The sequence below is a fragment of the Alosa sapidissima genome, chromosome 8 (genome assembly GCF_018492685.1).
Source record: "Alosa sapidissima isolate fAloSap1 chromosome 8, fAloSap1.pri, whole genome shotgun sequence".
Taxonomy (NCBI): Eukaryota; Metazoa; Chordata; class Actinopteri; order Clupeiformes; family Clupeidae; genus Alosa; species Alosa sapidissima.
In genome coordinates this window covers 11,386,651-11,401,749 of record NC_055964.1, presented here as the reverse complement: position 1 = coordinate 11,401,749, position 15,099 = coordinate 11,386,651, and positions in this window count along the sequence as shown.

Here is a 15,099-nt window from a genome sequence, read left to right as displayed (position 1 = left end):
TGAATCAGATTGTCCTCCAGGATTTCCATATATTTTGCTGTATTTTTTTTGTGTAACCCCTTCTTAACGGGTGTGTGCATAGGCACTAGTTACAATACATATAGCTGGGAAGGAATATGTGAAAAATCACGAAGATTGGGCACTTCTGGACAAGTTTTTGATTTTTGGCAGGGTGTTAGGTATAGGCCTAAGGTTTTCAAAAATCCATGGATACAAGTTGGGGTGGTCCCCCTAGTGGCAGTTATCCATAAAATCCAAAATGGCCCCCGCCGAAAAGAGAAAAGGTTATATCTCAGCTTCCTTTAGTCTTAAATTGTCGTATAATGTGTATAATGTATTTTCTCTACTTTGTTTGATACAAGGAATCCAATTTTGATATGTTCTTCTTATTTTAAGTCCATTTAAATCTAGTATCATAGTCATATTTAGCTCATAAACTGTCAATATCTCTGAAAATATCTGAAAAAGTCACATTGAAATATTACTCAGATCCCTAGACCCATATTTTACCTCCAAGGTATGCTTTTCTTTGTTGATTGGACAGGTCATTACATGTTGTGACCAAAAGGACCATTGTTGAGCCCTTAAATAAACACAAATTCAGAATTATGCCACAGTGAAAAGTTACAGTATAGGCTTTTCACCATGTTAAGGATCAATATTATATTTTAGTCAAATAACACAAAAAAACAATTCATACTTAAACCATAGACTTTCTAATGAGGAGACACAGCACTCAAAAAATCCTCCATAGAAATGCATGAGCTTAGTTTGTAACGGCAATATGGCAGTTGTCTACGCAAATCACACCCCTTCCATGGCAAAATATTGACATGTGAATACATTGAACCAATCATGTGCTGTGTTGTGAATACATTGAGCCAATAATGTGGTGTGTTGTGAAGACATCGTGCCAATCATGTGTTGTGATCTCACCGCTGGAACAAGATTGGTGTCGTGAAGCCTTGCACACGCGCATTTCTGCCGAAATGGATGCCAAAAGGCATTGCAATATGGTGGACAGATCTGCATATTGGACAGATCTGGAAGATGCCAGCAAGGGATGCTCACTCCTCCTCAACTGTGGCTGTGTGGTTGCCTGTATGGGCAACTGTAAGTGCCACCGAGCTGGACTTTGCTGTACCACATTGTGCAAGTGTGAGGGAGGCTGTACTAATAATGATGAAGAGTGAAACCAAAAATCTTTGAATAAATACATGATGTTTAAGCAAAGTCCTTTTAGGCAAGTCCCTCCACTCGGTCCCTCAATCTGTTCCAGGAGTTAGGCCTCTCAGAGCTGTGGATTGGATTTGGATCAGGGAAGGCATATAAAGATATTCCAATCCACCACATCTCAGAAATGCTGGGACCTCAAAAATGTCAATCACTGCCCCTCTTCCACACGTTCACATGATGTGACGTTGTATCAGTAAGTTGGCAAAAAAAAGCATGGAATGCGTGGGCAGCTTACCCAGAAGTCACCGGCACCCTCATTCTGATCACCCAAGACCCAACTAGCCTCACACTGGAATCAGTGCACATGCAAGTTCTCAAACGATGGACTGTACTCATGTATAGTAAGACCGGCGGTGTTGAGTCAGTCAATGAAACCCGGAAGCTTCTTTTCACTCATCCACTCACCATCCTGATCTCGCGAGTTTCAGATTTTCACTCGCAGATCAGTCTGGCATCTCTCCGATAAAGAAAATTTGGAGCAGTTCGCCAAACGAACGTCCAATCAACGTTGGTTTTGAGGCGGGTTTAGGTGTGACGCAACGAGAAGCTACTGTTCAATCTAAACAACATGGCGACTTCCACGGATGAGATGCATAGCTATCATTAAAGTTTTATCCAAATATATTTTAGTATTCCTGGGGAAGCTAGGAGTCTCTGCAATGTAGCTATGGAGGAAGGAAGGACACAGACATCCTCCACGGCCAATTCAAGTTAGTGTTTGGTAGCACTGAATCTTAGTTACTTAATGAGAAGAAATATGCTTTCATCAGACGTGTAGCCTACCATGAAAACTTGGTGGGGGATTGTCGTTGATGAGGTTAATGTCACATACAAATAGTAAGTTTAAAAACATTAACGTTAGCTACTTATCTAACTTGTATGTTAAAAGATGGCATTAGAAGAACACTTCATTTATCTGATTGGTTGATTTGGACCGACCAACATAGGTGGTGATAGACAGATGGTATCGGAGTGTGACGGTGTGACACTTGCCGGTGCCTTCTAATGGCTTTTCAATGAAAGCATCCTGTCAGAGAATATCAAATAGGAGATCCTGCTCATGAAAAAATGTCAAGTGAAAGGGAACATTGGGTAGATGATGTCAGGCAGTGGCCAAAACTTACCAATGAAGGTAATTCATTACAGTGCATGAAAATTGCATTACAGTGCATGTTATCCGAAGTCTTATTATTATTATTATTACAGTGCATGAAAATGCACTGTTCTGTTATCCGAAGTATTCTTCTTATTATTATTATTCTTCCCACCAAATTTCTGCGTCTAATTCAGCTTCAACCGTTTAACGTAGAAACTTTGTTCAAACTGTAGGTCTTGAAAAGGACACTTGAGGAATGTATTTTTCACTTTTGTAAACTTTATACTTTTTGAGATATTAACAAAAAACAAGCTTATTTTTCCCCATAGACTTTACATTAGCACTATGACATCACAATGGACTAATTAACTTGATTTGCACCTGTATCAACTTCCAGCTGCTCAACTAGGACCCATCAAAGGGCCAGTTAAACTGATTGCACCTGTATCAACTGCTTTCTGCTTAACTAGGCCAACTCTCTGTGTCTCTCCATTCTACAAGGATATAAGGCACATTCCATCCAACTTTCTATCCATTCATCCTCTTCAAACCATTCACTCATCCACCCATTAAACTATCCTTCAACATCCATTAAACAATCTGCCTATCAACATCCATTCAACTTTCTATCTATCAACATCCATTACACTATCTACATTCAACTTTTAAACTATATACTCTGTCTCAGGCTTTAAGCATACAATATGGCTCTCTTAAGACTACTATTTCCTCTGCCCACAACTGTTTCAAAATAAATGTCCTCACTACAATAATTCACTCTTAAATAATGTAACTGTTTAAACTACTCAACTATTTAACTGTTCAGCCATTTCAACTGTCAGTTGTTATCAACTATGACTCCTGCCAACTGTTTCCAAATAAAAGTTTGTTTGGCATTTTATGTTAATATACAGTATGTTTATATTTTCATGCACTGGTAATTTCCTCGAAATTACATTTTCTAGTTGACAACATAATGTATTAAGAGAAGACGTGTATTAATTAATGACAACAATAAGCCGAATGCTATCATTAGTAGCTGTGTTGGTAATATGTTCACAAGCTTCAGAAGTTGCAAATAACTATTAGCCACGACCACTTGTAGCAGTAAAATACATGTTCTTACAGGTATTCAGTATTATTTTATTAATCGTATGTATTTCATCCACTTTTAACGCACATCTTGGTCCTCCACTCGACAAGGAACTCTGTGTAATCCGTAAACATGGGCACTCAATGTGCAACAAAGGTTTGTGAATTTCACAAAAGGTTTAATTCTAGGTCTGTATATTCCTACTGTTGTTAAAACAGCCGACCACACAACACGCTTTTCCCGGCATCACTGGACAGCATACGTACTAAATAAAAATTAAGAAAAAGAAGAAGATTTCGCATCTACAGCTAACGTCTGCTACAGCCGCCTACAGGACAAACACATTACTTCGCTACTTCCTTAGCAGCAAGGCAACGCAGTAATGACGGCGCTGCTTTACTTCTGTGTTTCGCCGGATTTGTGTATAAAATTCAAATAAAACTTATCAAACAAATACATCTGATTGGTCTATACAGAATTCTATATCACAACATAAACAATTAAACAAAGCATTGTGGTATTGTAGTGACAGGGGAAAAACACAGGAATAGAGGCTAACCTGCAAACACTTTTTTTATTTTTATTTTTTATTTGCAAACATCATTGACATTACAGAAAATGCAACACTACGACATGCACATGAATACTACATACGACAAACAGACGTACATTACATAAACACATACTGTAACTTAACAAGACATCACATTGACTTGGCTTCCACAAACATAACTCAACATAACATTAATAACAGAAAGGCTAAGGATGATTTGCGTCCAGGATGATTACAGATATGATTATCAGGGATGAAATTGATGACCGGAATGAAAAGAAGGGGGGATGGGGGGGGGGGTGCGGATGGTAGCTCTAAGAGTGTGAATGAGGTGGTGTTGGGATGGGGGTGGGGATGGGGGGTGAGGGGTAGTGAGTATGTGAGGATGTATGTGTGTGTGTGTGTGTGTGCGCATATGTATGAGGCTGGTTTGCTGTTGGGCCAGGAGGAGAGAAGCTGGAACATAGAGAGGGAGAGAGGGAGGGTTTCAGAGGAGAGGAGTTGTAATTATTCTATTAATGATAAGTATAATAAAAGGAATAACTGATTGCCTGGTTGATTGCCTGACTGATTGCCAACCTGGGCACCCATTAATGGCCACAGTTCCACCCAGCCCCTGCAGTTATACCGCGACGAGCTGACAGAGGGGAGGACCTGCGTGCCACCCATCGCCCCAGGCCCCCAGCATATGCACACATCCCCCACTACCACGACCAACCACACCTCGCCCCCAGACCTTCACCCAACACGCCACTCTTGACCTAAATATGTACAGTATGTGAATGGCTAGGTTGAGGGGTCTATCTAGAGTGTAGCATTAAAAGAAGTGGGCATGCATGGTGAATATCTGTCAGGATTTCCCCATGCACACCACACTTACCCTGTGTAAGATGTATGCCTCAACAATGTGTGCATTAAAATAAGTGAGGCATGCAGATAGACACCTGATGAGGCATCTACCTGCACTCCACTCTTACCCTAGCCTGTTTTGTAGTTTTTGTTTATGTATGTCACCTAACATGTAGTGCGATTAAAAGAGAGTAAAGCGTGCTGTGTGCTTCCAGGACAAGGCGTGTGCATGAGCGTATGAGGAGGGTGCACACCGGGGGCCCAGGGCCAATAGATAACCCACAGGACCCAACCAATGCCAAAACCACACAGCGACCCGCCAGGACCGAGTCTCCCAAGCCATCCAATGGGGCCCCGGCAGAATAACGATGGGAGAGGCAGAGAGAAAGAGTGAAATTAGTAAAGTTATCAGAGAAACTGAAACAAACACTTTTTGCAGGTGCTTACATTTGCTTTTACCTTTACAAGCCTTCCAGGGCCTGCTGTTGAGAAGTATCCCCACAGTATGATGCTACCACCACCATTCCTCAAATTAGGGATGGTGCGTTTTTGGTAATGTGCTGTGCTTGATGTCTGATAACATATAGTCTGATGGCCAAAAAGCTCAGTTTGGTCTCATCAGACCGAAGAACCTTCTTCCATTTGACCTTGGAGTCTCCCACATGTCTTTGGGCGAACTTTAGTCAAGATTTAATTAGAGCTTCGCCACTCACCCATAGAGCTTTGACTGGTGATGAACTTAGACAGAAGTTGTTGTATAGTTTCTACCATCTCAGCTGCTGAAGCTTTTAACTTTTAACAGAGTTGTCAGAGAGGTGCTTAGGTGGCCTCCCCTCATTGTTTTTATTGAACGGTCATTCAGTTTGTGGTGACGGCCTGCTCTAGGCAGATTTGCACGTTTGCCATATTCCTTACATTCCTTAATAATGGATTTCACTGAACTCCAGAGGATGCATCCATACCCTCACTTATGCTTCAATAACCTTTTCTCTGAATTGTTTGGAGTGTTCTTTTTTCTTCATGGTGGAATTATAGCCAGGAATACTGATTGACCAGTGATTGGACCTTCTAGATGCAGGTGTCTTTATAATACTATACTATACACATTCACTGCAATCAGGCGATCCTCATTTCCCTAATTGTCACTTTAAGGGGGATGAATATTTATGCAAGCCACTGTATCAATCAGGGTTGTGCAAATTCAGAATTGAATTGAGAATTCTTGAATTTGAATTGAATTTTGATCAAAAACAGGATCTAGAATTACAATTCAAATTTGAATTAAATGAATATTCTACAAGTCTGCTATATGTAGACATGTTTATAAACCTATATAAAACAAACTAGGACAGTAAAATTGTTTTATACCTATGTTACAGTGCCTGTGATATGTGTGATAAGCTATTTAGGATTTAGGCCTAAGGCATGTATGGAGGAAATATGATAAATTGATTTTTTTAACAGCTGTAATCAAGTTACTGGACTTATTTTAGGGGTACTAGACACTATAGCCACTTAAATGAGTTGGCAGAGCCTTCAAAGAAAACTGTATAGCTATTAGGAGCCCATTCAGACTGTAAAAATTGATATGGAAGAAAAGAAGTGGGAAGAAAAATGTTGGAAGAACAATGTTAATAACAACTTAATGACCTAGCAGTCAGGCACTATTTAATAATATATAGTCTGCCTCAACCTGCTTTTTGCTGAAATTTGAGATCTCTTTTGCGACACACCTTGTAAAGCGACACAGCCCAGATCACTTTTGTGTTGCTTGATACAAATGTGTTCAAAAGTGCATCCCACACATCACAACATCAGCATCAAAACTGACACTCTCTCTCTTGCACCTACAAAGGTGGCAAGAAACTTGGCTCCTAGTACAGACCATGGTTATATCACGCCTTGACTACTGCAACGCCCTCATCACGGGCCTTCCAGCTTGTGCGGTAAAACCGCCACAGATGGTCCAGAATGCTGTGGCCTGGTTTGCAATCAAAAAGGGCCCGTTACCCAGCTGTTCATTGAGCTCCACTGGCTTTCCTTAGCCGCCCGAATCAAATTCAAGTCACTAATGTTTGCATACAAAGTGAATGGTGGGTTTGCACCCACTTATTTAAGTGCTCTCATAAAAGCTTATGTTACCCCCTCGGCCGCTTAAATGTTAAAGTTTAAATGTTAAAATGCTTAAATGTTAATAGCCTTCATGTTATTCTATTGCTGCTCTGTAGCTGAAATCTAAAAATGCTGAAATGTTAATAGCCTAAATGTTATTCGCTTAGTCGCTTTGGACAAATGCGTCCACCAAATGAATAAATGTAAGTGTAATGTAAATGTCATCCCTTCTGTCAGTTGAAAGATAGGCTAGGCCATTAGTTGGGGGCCAAGCAGCGAAGCTGCGAGGACCTCATTGTGTTTCTACGTTTTCCTATTATTATTATTATTATATGCAATGGAAGTCAATGGCAGCCCATAGAACCGTCTGGTAAAAAGTTGGGAAATTTGGAAATTTGGGGACGGTCCCATGATTCATGTCACCAAGTTTCATGTCGGCAACTCGAACCCTCTAGCGCCACCAACAGGCCAAAGTTGGAAGTGTGTTCACTCACGTAACTTTTGACCCCTAGGTCCGATTTTCAAAAGTCAGGTATCGTTGGAATCCTTGGACCAAGCCGAGTTCAACACACCCTATGACGTCATTTTCCGCCATGATGGATTTTCCGCCATTTTGGATTTCATCAAAAACACTTAAAATGTATCAGGGGTCACATACTTTCTCTGATTCCCACCAAATCACTTTTCGTCTTCGGACGTATTACCGTTCGCCCGTAACAGCCAATCAAAATTTGCGGCGAAGCCGCCAAACAGGAAGTGAGCTTATATCTCAGCAACCCTTGCATTTATGAAAGCCAAAATTGGTGCATGGACTCAGGACCCAATCAGGGGGATGCTCAAGAAATATGGTGACCTTTGACCTCTAGGGGGCGCTGTAATTAAGAATCATGCCTTTTGGCCTGTAGCAGCAGTTTTGCTTAGAATTAAAATGCACTAGTGGTGTCTGGTAGTACTGTTGAATGTCCTTAGGCCGACCCAAGCCAATTTGTGATGTCATCGTAATTGATTCGGCCGCCATATTGGATTTAATCAAAAACACATACAAGTTTTCGCAGGTCACAAATTTCAGCGGATCCTCACCAAAATTGGCAGAGACCATCTTCAGACCATGCCTTATCAGTGCATTGGGCTGTAACAGCCAATCGAAACTTGCTGCGAAGCCGCCAAACAGGAAGTGAGCTCATATCTCAGCAACCCTTGCATTTATCAAAGCCAAAATTGGTGCATGGACTCAGGACCCAATCAGGGGGACGCTCAAGAAATTTGGTGACCTTTGACCTCTAGGGGGCTCTGTAATTGGCAAAAATGTATTTTGGCCTGTAGTTGCTGCATTATTCTGCAATGGAGGTCAATGGCACCCCATAGAACCGTCTGGTTCATCCTGATGATGCACAAATAATTTGGTGACCTTTGACCTCTATGGGGGCATTGAAATCACAGCAAGCATGATCATATCTCAATCGATCTTTTATTTTTCATGTGAAACTGATACAGCGAGTTCCATTCAATTAATTGTAATGCGTGCGTGCAAGGGTGGGGCAGGGTGGGACGGGCAGGGGCGATTGCGGCGGTGAGTTGGCTGGTTGAGGGGGCGGTGACACTCAGCCCTGGTTCAGCCACACAAAATCAGTTATGTTTTGATGTGAAACTTGACCTTGTAACTCAGCCAATCTTGGGTTGTTTTGCATGGAACTTGCTGTGACTGCTTAATTCTATATACCTGATGCCACAGCATTGAGTTGCATGGCAAATCTGGCCTGCTGAACTGCCTGCTTGGCCCCCACATTGCTGCTTGCAGCTATATTTTGACATGTTTTCAGGCCTTTCAACAATCAGACAACCGCACCCAGGCAACCTGTCCTGTAATCTAATAACAGTTACAAGGTCGAAAAGAGGCTCAAAAACATTGGTGGAGGCAAACACAGATGTCAGTTGTTTCTAGAAACTCTACCTGTCCTTGACAATGATTTCTAACCACCAGCAGGTACTGTGATATGCAGAGTGGCAAGCTGTTGTTCTCTCTGTCATGTTGGAATGCTTTGGTAGCTCCCAGCAATCTGGCAGCAGTTTTTGTTAGCATGAACTATTTGTGTCTCAGTTTTCCAGTTTTTATCTCATGCGGGATACAGCTGGTGTAAGATGGTCATGCTAGTGACCAGCCTGCCAAGCTTGACATTGTAGGTGTAAGACGGTCATGCTCGTGACCAGCCTGCCAAGCTTGACATTGTTGGTGTAAGACGGTCATGCTGGTTTGCTGGAGTGGCCAAAATAACCTGGCATGGCCAGTAAAACCAGCAATGTAAGACCAGCAACACCACCAAAATTAACCAGCTTGTGGTGGTACAACTAGCAAAACCAGCTGAATTGGGTAAACCAGCTAGACCAGCAAAACTCTTGCGAAAAACATACCTTTATGTTATGGTCAACCTTCATAGTGTGATTAAACAAGCTCAACCAGCAAACCACCTTAAGCTGGTCAGGCTGGTTTTATCAGTAGGGATGTTATGCTTAGCTAGTTAGCTTAAGGAGAATGAATAATTGAAGACTCACTAATTCAAATCTAGTAGTGAGTAATGAATTATAGTCTTCAATGATTCATTCATAACATCCCTAAACCAGCCTGACCAGCTTAAGGCAAAGTAAGTATAGGCCAGCACTGTTTGGCCAGCTCCAAACTGTATAGGCTAGTGAGGGCAGGGCAGGCTGATAACAAACCTGAACTTGCAGTAGGCTAGCCTAAATTATGAGAACAGCATAACTCCACCAACTTCTTGTCCTTGTTGCTTTGATTTCCTTATAATTTTCTTATACCAATAGGAAATGCAAACAATGACATGCCCAACCCTGGAACTGACTCTCTCTGTCTCTCTCTCTCGAGCGCGCGCACACTCTAAGTACCCTGCTGTACGTTCCAAATGATGTGTTATGGTAAGGTAACATACAAGTTAGATCTTGCATGAAGGAGGGTTAGAGGACACCCATGTCCTGCTCTGCTTGTATGCTTGATAGATAGCTCCATCTCATCTCAAAGTTTCAATGCACGATCGGAATAATGGTTTCATATTTGTTAGTCAACTTTGCAAAATACTTTCGGGGCTACACTCAAAACATTCAGGGCTGAAGCCCTGGCAAAATCGACTGGTTTCATGCAGTTGCTTCTGAAAGACTGAAACAATTGACATTGATTTTCCATTTTGTTGGCAATTCTTGACAACGCTGTACAGTATGTTAGAATTAAGGCAGCAAAATATTTTTTCTGTGTGCATAACAGCAAAGAGTAAGATTGGCCAAACAATGTAGAGAGATTGATCAAATTATTTCCCCCACTTGTTTACTGATGTCCTCATCATTCCTGCTGGATAGAGAGATATGTGGGCGTGAGTGTGATCAATTCCATACCACAGGACGGGCAGCTCCCCCCATCTATTTTGAAATGACCTTAACAGCAAATACAATGAACGGCTTCTTGAATACCGAGAAAAATGTTGAGGCTGAAAAACAGTGTGGGGAAAAAATCAATACTAGCCTTGGCTGTAGGGAACAACAGGTAATGCTTAGTTTTGAACTGTTACTTTAAAATGAGCACCATGAGTGTATGTGAAAGTGTGAATGTGTATAGACATAACTTTTCAAGTTACTGTTCATCAATGGTTTCCTGTATTTAAATGTAATTTTCACAAGTTAAATACTATGTGTGTGTGTGTGTGTGTGTGCGTGTGTGTATGTGCATTCAATTGAGAGAGAGAGAGATACACATTTTATAATGATAACAGGTAGAACTAGAGAATGTAATTCCAGGGAATTACGAGTGCATGAAAATGCAAAAATGGCTGTTGAATATTGTTTAAAATATAATCCAAGTAAAAAGATGGAGGTCAGATAGAGAAAAAAGTTTGGTGGGGAGTCATAGTTGATGACAACTGACAGTTAGAATGGCTGAACAGTTAAATAGTTGAGTAGTTTAAATAGTTACATTTGTGGGCAGAGGAAACAGTTGGCAGAAGTTGTAGTTGATGACAACTGGCAGTTAAAATGGCTGAACAGTTAGGGTACTTGAAGTCGTTGCTAGGTTGTTGCTAGGGTGTCCATGGTGGCTACTATCAGAAATAAAGGAGTTACTATAGTGGTTTGCTAGTATAATCATGTTGGTTGCTATGGAAACTGACATAGATGCTTACTTTCAATGGTTGCTAAATTGGTTGCTAGGTATGTGGTGGTTTAATATAGTAGGCTAGAGGCATAGTTGATGATAACTTACAGTTGGAATAGTTGAACAGTTAAATAGTTGGATAGTTTAAATGGTTAAATTATTTAATAGGGAATTATTGTAGTGAAGACTTTTATTTTGAAACAGTTGTGGGCAGAGGAAGCAGTTGAACAGGATCTGTAGCAGAGACGGTTGATAAAGCGAGACGATTCATGAGAGGGTAAATTCTGGCACGTTGTGACGTGGGGTTCGAAGCTGTCACGCCCATTTAGGAGTCTAGCGGGAGGTTCAGTGTCTATGTATTCCTATGGGAGAAATGAACATTTTCACAGAATATGACCAATCCCTTAGCCCTACATTCAGCGATGTAAGTTTTGAACCCATTTTCTAGAAGCCACATGTCTCCCTAACATTCCGACATTGAAATTGTATTTTCCAACGAAACAAATAAAGACAAAAATAGCTTTGTTCATGATCTATCACTGTCTCCTCAAAGCTCTGGTGCACAGCCACCTGTTCTGAGAGGCTCTAGACTCAGGAGATAGTTGATGAACTAACCTAACATATTTTTTGCTAGAACTAGTAGACTACCACAAAGTTGCTGAACATATGTTATTTCAGGTTTGTTTACAACAATATATAAGTTTAACCGAAGTTCTTAGCTGCTAGCTAGCTAGCGAACATTCCCATTCACTTTCCGTTTACTGTGCTAACGTTAGCTAGCTAGCTAGCTAGCTCGGTTAACAGGGCAAAATGAAATTATTCATTCCGTGTCCGAAAGAGTGTTTCATTGGCATCACACACAAACAATGACTGTAAAATAGTATACAAAATTATATGTATATGTTATTATTGCTTATTCAGAGAAAAGTTTATGTTTTGACACGCCTATTTAGGAGTCTGGAACTAGTGCCATTTCGTTCCATTGGTGAATCGTCTTATGATTCATCTTAGTTAACTATAGAATCTTTGTCTGTAGTGTTAATAGAGCCATATTGTATGCTTAAAGCCTGAGACAGACAGTTGCTGGAGGTGATCGGAACACTTGGCATAGGATTCTAAGTGCCCTACTGTGATGTCATAATCGCCAATGTTAAGTCTATGGGGAAATTTTAGTAGTTTTTAATTAATAGTTTAAAAAGTATAAAAGTTACAAAGTTGAAAAATAGATAGCTGAAGTCACCTAAGTAAGACCTACGCAACGCAGTTTGAATGAAGGTTCTATGTTAAACGGTTGAAGCCGCATTAAACGCACAAAAAGCGTCAGCGGAATAATAAGAACATACTAGAGAATGTAATTCCTGGGAATTACGAGTGCATGAAAATGGAAAAATGGCTGCTGAATAAAATATTGTTGAATATTGTTTAAAATCTATTCCAAGTAAAAAGATGGAGGTCATATAGAGAAAAAAGTTTGGTGGGGAGTTGTAGTTGATGACAACTGACAGTTGGAATAGTTGAACATTTAAAAAGTTGGATAGTTTAAATGGTTAAATTATTTAATAGGGAATTATTGTATTGAGGACTTATTTTGAAGTTGAAGTTGGGGACAGAGGGAACAGTTGGCGGGAGTTGTAGTTGATGACAACTGACAGTTGGAATGGCTGAACAGTTAAATAGTTGGATAATGAAAATGGTTAGGGAATTATTGTTGTGAGTACTTTTATTTTGAAACAGTTGTGGGCAGAGGAAACAGTTGGCGGGAGTCATGCTGGTTTGCTGGAGTGGCCAAAATAACCTGGCATGGCCAGTAAAACCAGCAATGTAAGACCAGCAACACCACCAAAATTAACCAGCTTGTGGTGGTACAACTAGCAAAACCAGCTGAATTGGGTAAACCAGCTAGACCAGCAAAACTCTTGCGAAAAACATACCTTTATGTTATGGTCAACCTTCATAGTGTGATTAAACAAGCTCAACCAGCAAACCACCTTAAGCTGGTCAGGCTGGTTTTATCAGTAGGGATGTTATGCTTAGCTAGTTAGCTTAAGGAGAATGAATAATTGAAGACTCACTAATTCAAATCTAGTAGTGAGTAATGAATTATAGTCTTCAATGATTCATTCATAACATCCCTAAACCAGCCTGACCAGCTTAAGGCAAAGTAAGTATAGGCCAGCACTGTTTGGCCAGCTCCAAACTGTATAGGCTAGTGAGGGCAGGGCAGGCTGATAACAAACCTGAACTTGCAGTAGGCTAGCCTAAATTATGAGAACAGCATAACTCCACCAACTTCTTGTCCTTGTTGCTTTGATTTCCTTATAATTTTCTTATACCAATAGGAAATGCAAACAATGACATGCCCAACCCTGGAACTGACTCTCTCTCGAGCGCGCGCACACTCTAAGTACCCTACTGTACGTTCCAAATGATGTGTTATGGTAAGGTAACATACAAGTTAGATCTTGCATGAAGGAGGGTTAGAGGACACCCATGTCCTGCTCTGCTTGTATGCTTGATAGATAGCTCCATCTCATCTCAAAGTTTCAATGCACGATCGGAATAATGGTTTCATATTTGTTAGTCAACTTTGCAAAATACTTTCGGGGCTACACTCAAAACATTCAGGGCTGAAGCCCCGGCAAAATCGACTGGTTTCATGCAGTTGCTTCTGAAAGACTGAAACAATTGACATTGATTTTCCATTTTGTTGGCAATTCTTGACAACGCTGTACAGTATGTTAGAATTAAGGCAGCAAAATATTTTTTCTGTGTGCATAACAGCAAAGAGTAAGATTGGCCAAACAATGTAGAGAGATTGATCAAATTATTTCCCCCACTTGTTTACTGATGTCCTCATCATTCCTGCTGGATAGAGAGATATGTGGGCGTGAGTGTGATCAATTCCATACCACAGGACGGGCAGCTCCCCCCATCTATTTTTAAATGACCTTAACAGCAAATACAATGAACGGCTTCTTGAATACCGAGAAAAATGTTGAGGCTGAAAAACAGTGTGGGGAAAAAATCAATACTAGCCTTGGCTGTAGGGAACAACAGGTAATGCTTAGTTTTGAACTGTTACTTCAAAATGAGCACCATGAGTGTATGTGAAAGTGTGAATGTGTATAGACATAACTTTTCAAGTTACTGTTCATCAATGGTTTCCTGTATTTAAATGTAATTTTCACAAGTTAAATACTATGTGTGTGTGTGTGTGTGTGCGTGTGTGTATGTGCATTCAATTGAGAGAGAGAGAGATACACATTTTATAATGATAACAGGTAGAACTAGAGAATGTAATTCCAGGGAATTACGAGTGCATGAAAATGCAAAAATGGCTGTTGAATATTGTTTAAAATATAATCTAAGTAAAAAGATGGAGGTCAGATAGAGAAAAAAGTTTGGTGGGGAGTCATAGTTGATGACAACTGACAGTTAGAATGGCTGAACAGTTAAATAGTTGAGTAGTTTAAATAGTTACATTTGTGGGCAGAGGAAACAGTTGGCAGAAGTTGTAGTTGATGACAACTGGCAGTTAAAATGGCTGAACAGTTAGGGTACTTGAAGTCGTTGCTAGGTTGTTGCTAGGGTGTCCATGGTGGCTACTATCAGAAATAAAGGAGTTACTATAGTGGTTTGCTAGTATAATCATGTTGGTTGCTATGGAAACTGACATAGATGCTTACTTTCAATGGTTGCTAAATTGGTTGCTAGGTAGGTGGTGGTTTAATATAGTAGGCTAGAGGCATAGTTGATGATAACTTACAGTTGGAATAGTTGAACAGTTAAATAGTTGGATAGTTTAAATGGTTAAATTATTTAATAGGGAATTATTGTAGTGAAGACTTTTATTTTGAAACAGTTGTGGGCAGAGGAAGCAGTTGAACAGGATCTGTAGCAGAGACGGTTGATAAAGCGAGACGATTCATGAGAGGGTAAATTCTGGCACGTTGTGACGTGGGGTTCGAAGCTGTCACGCCCATTTAGGAGTCTAGCGGGAGGTTCAGTGT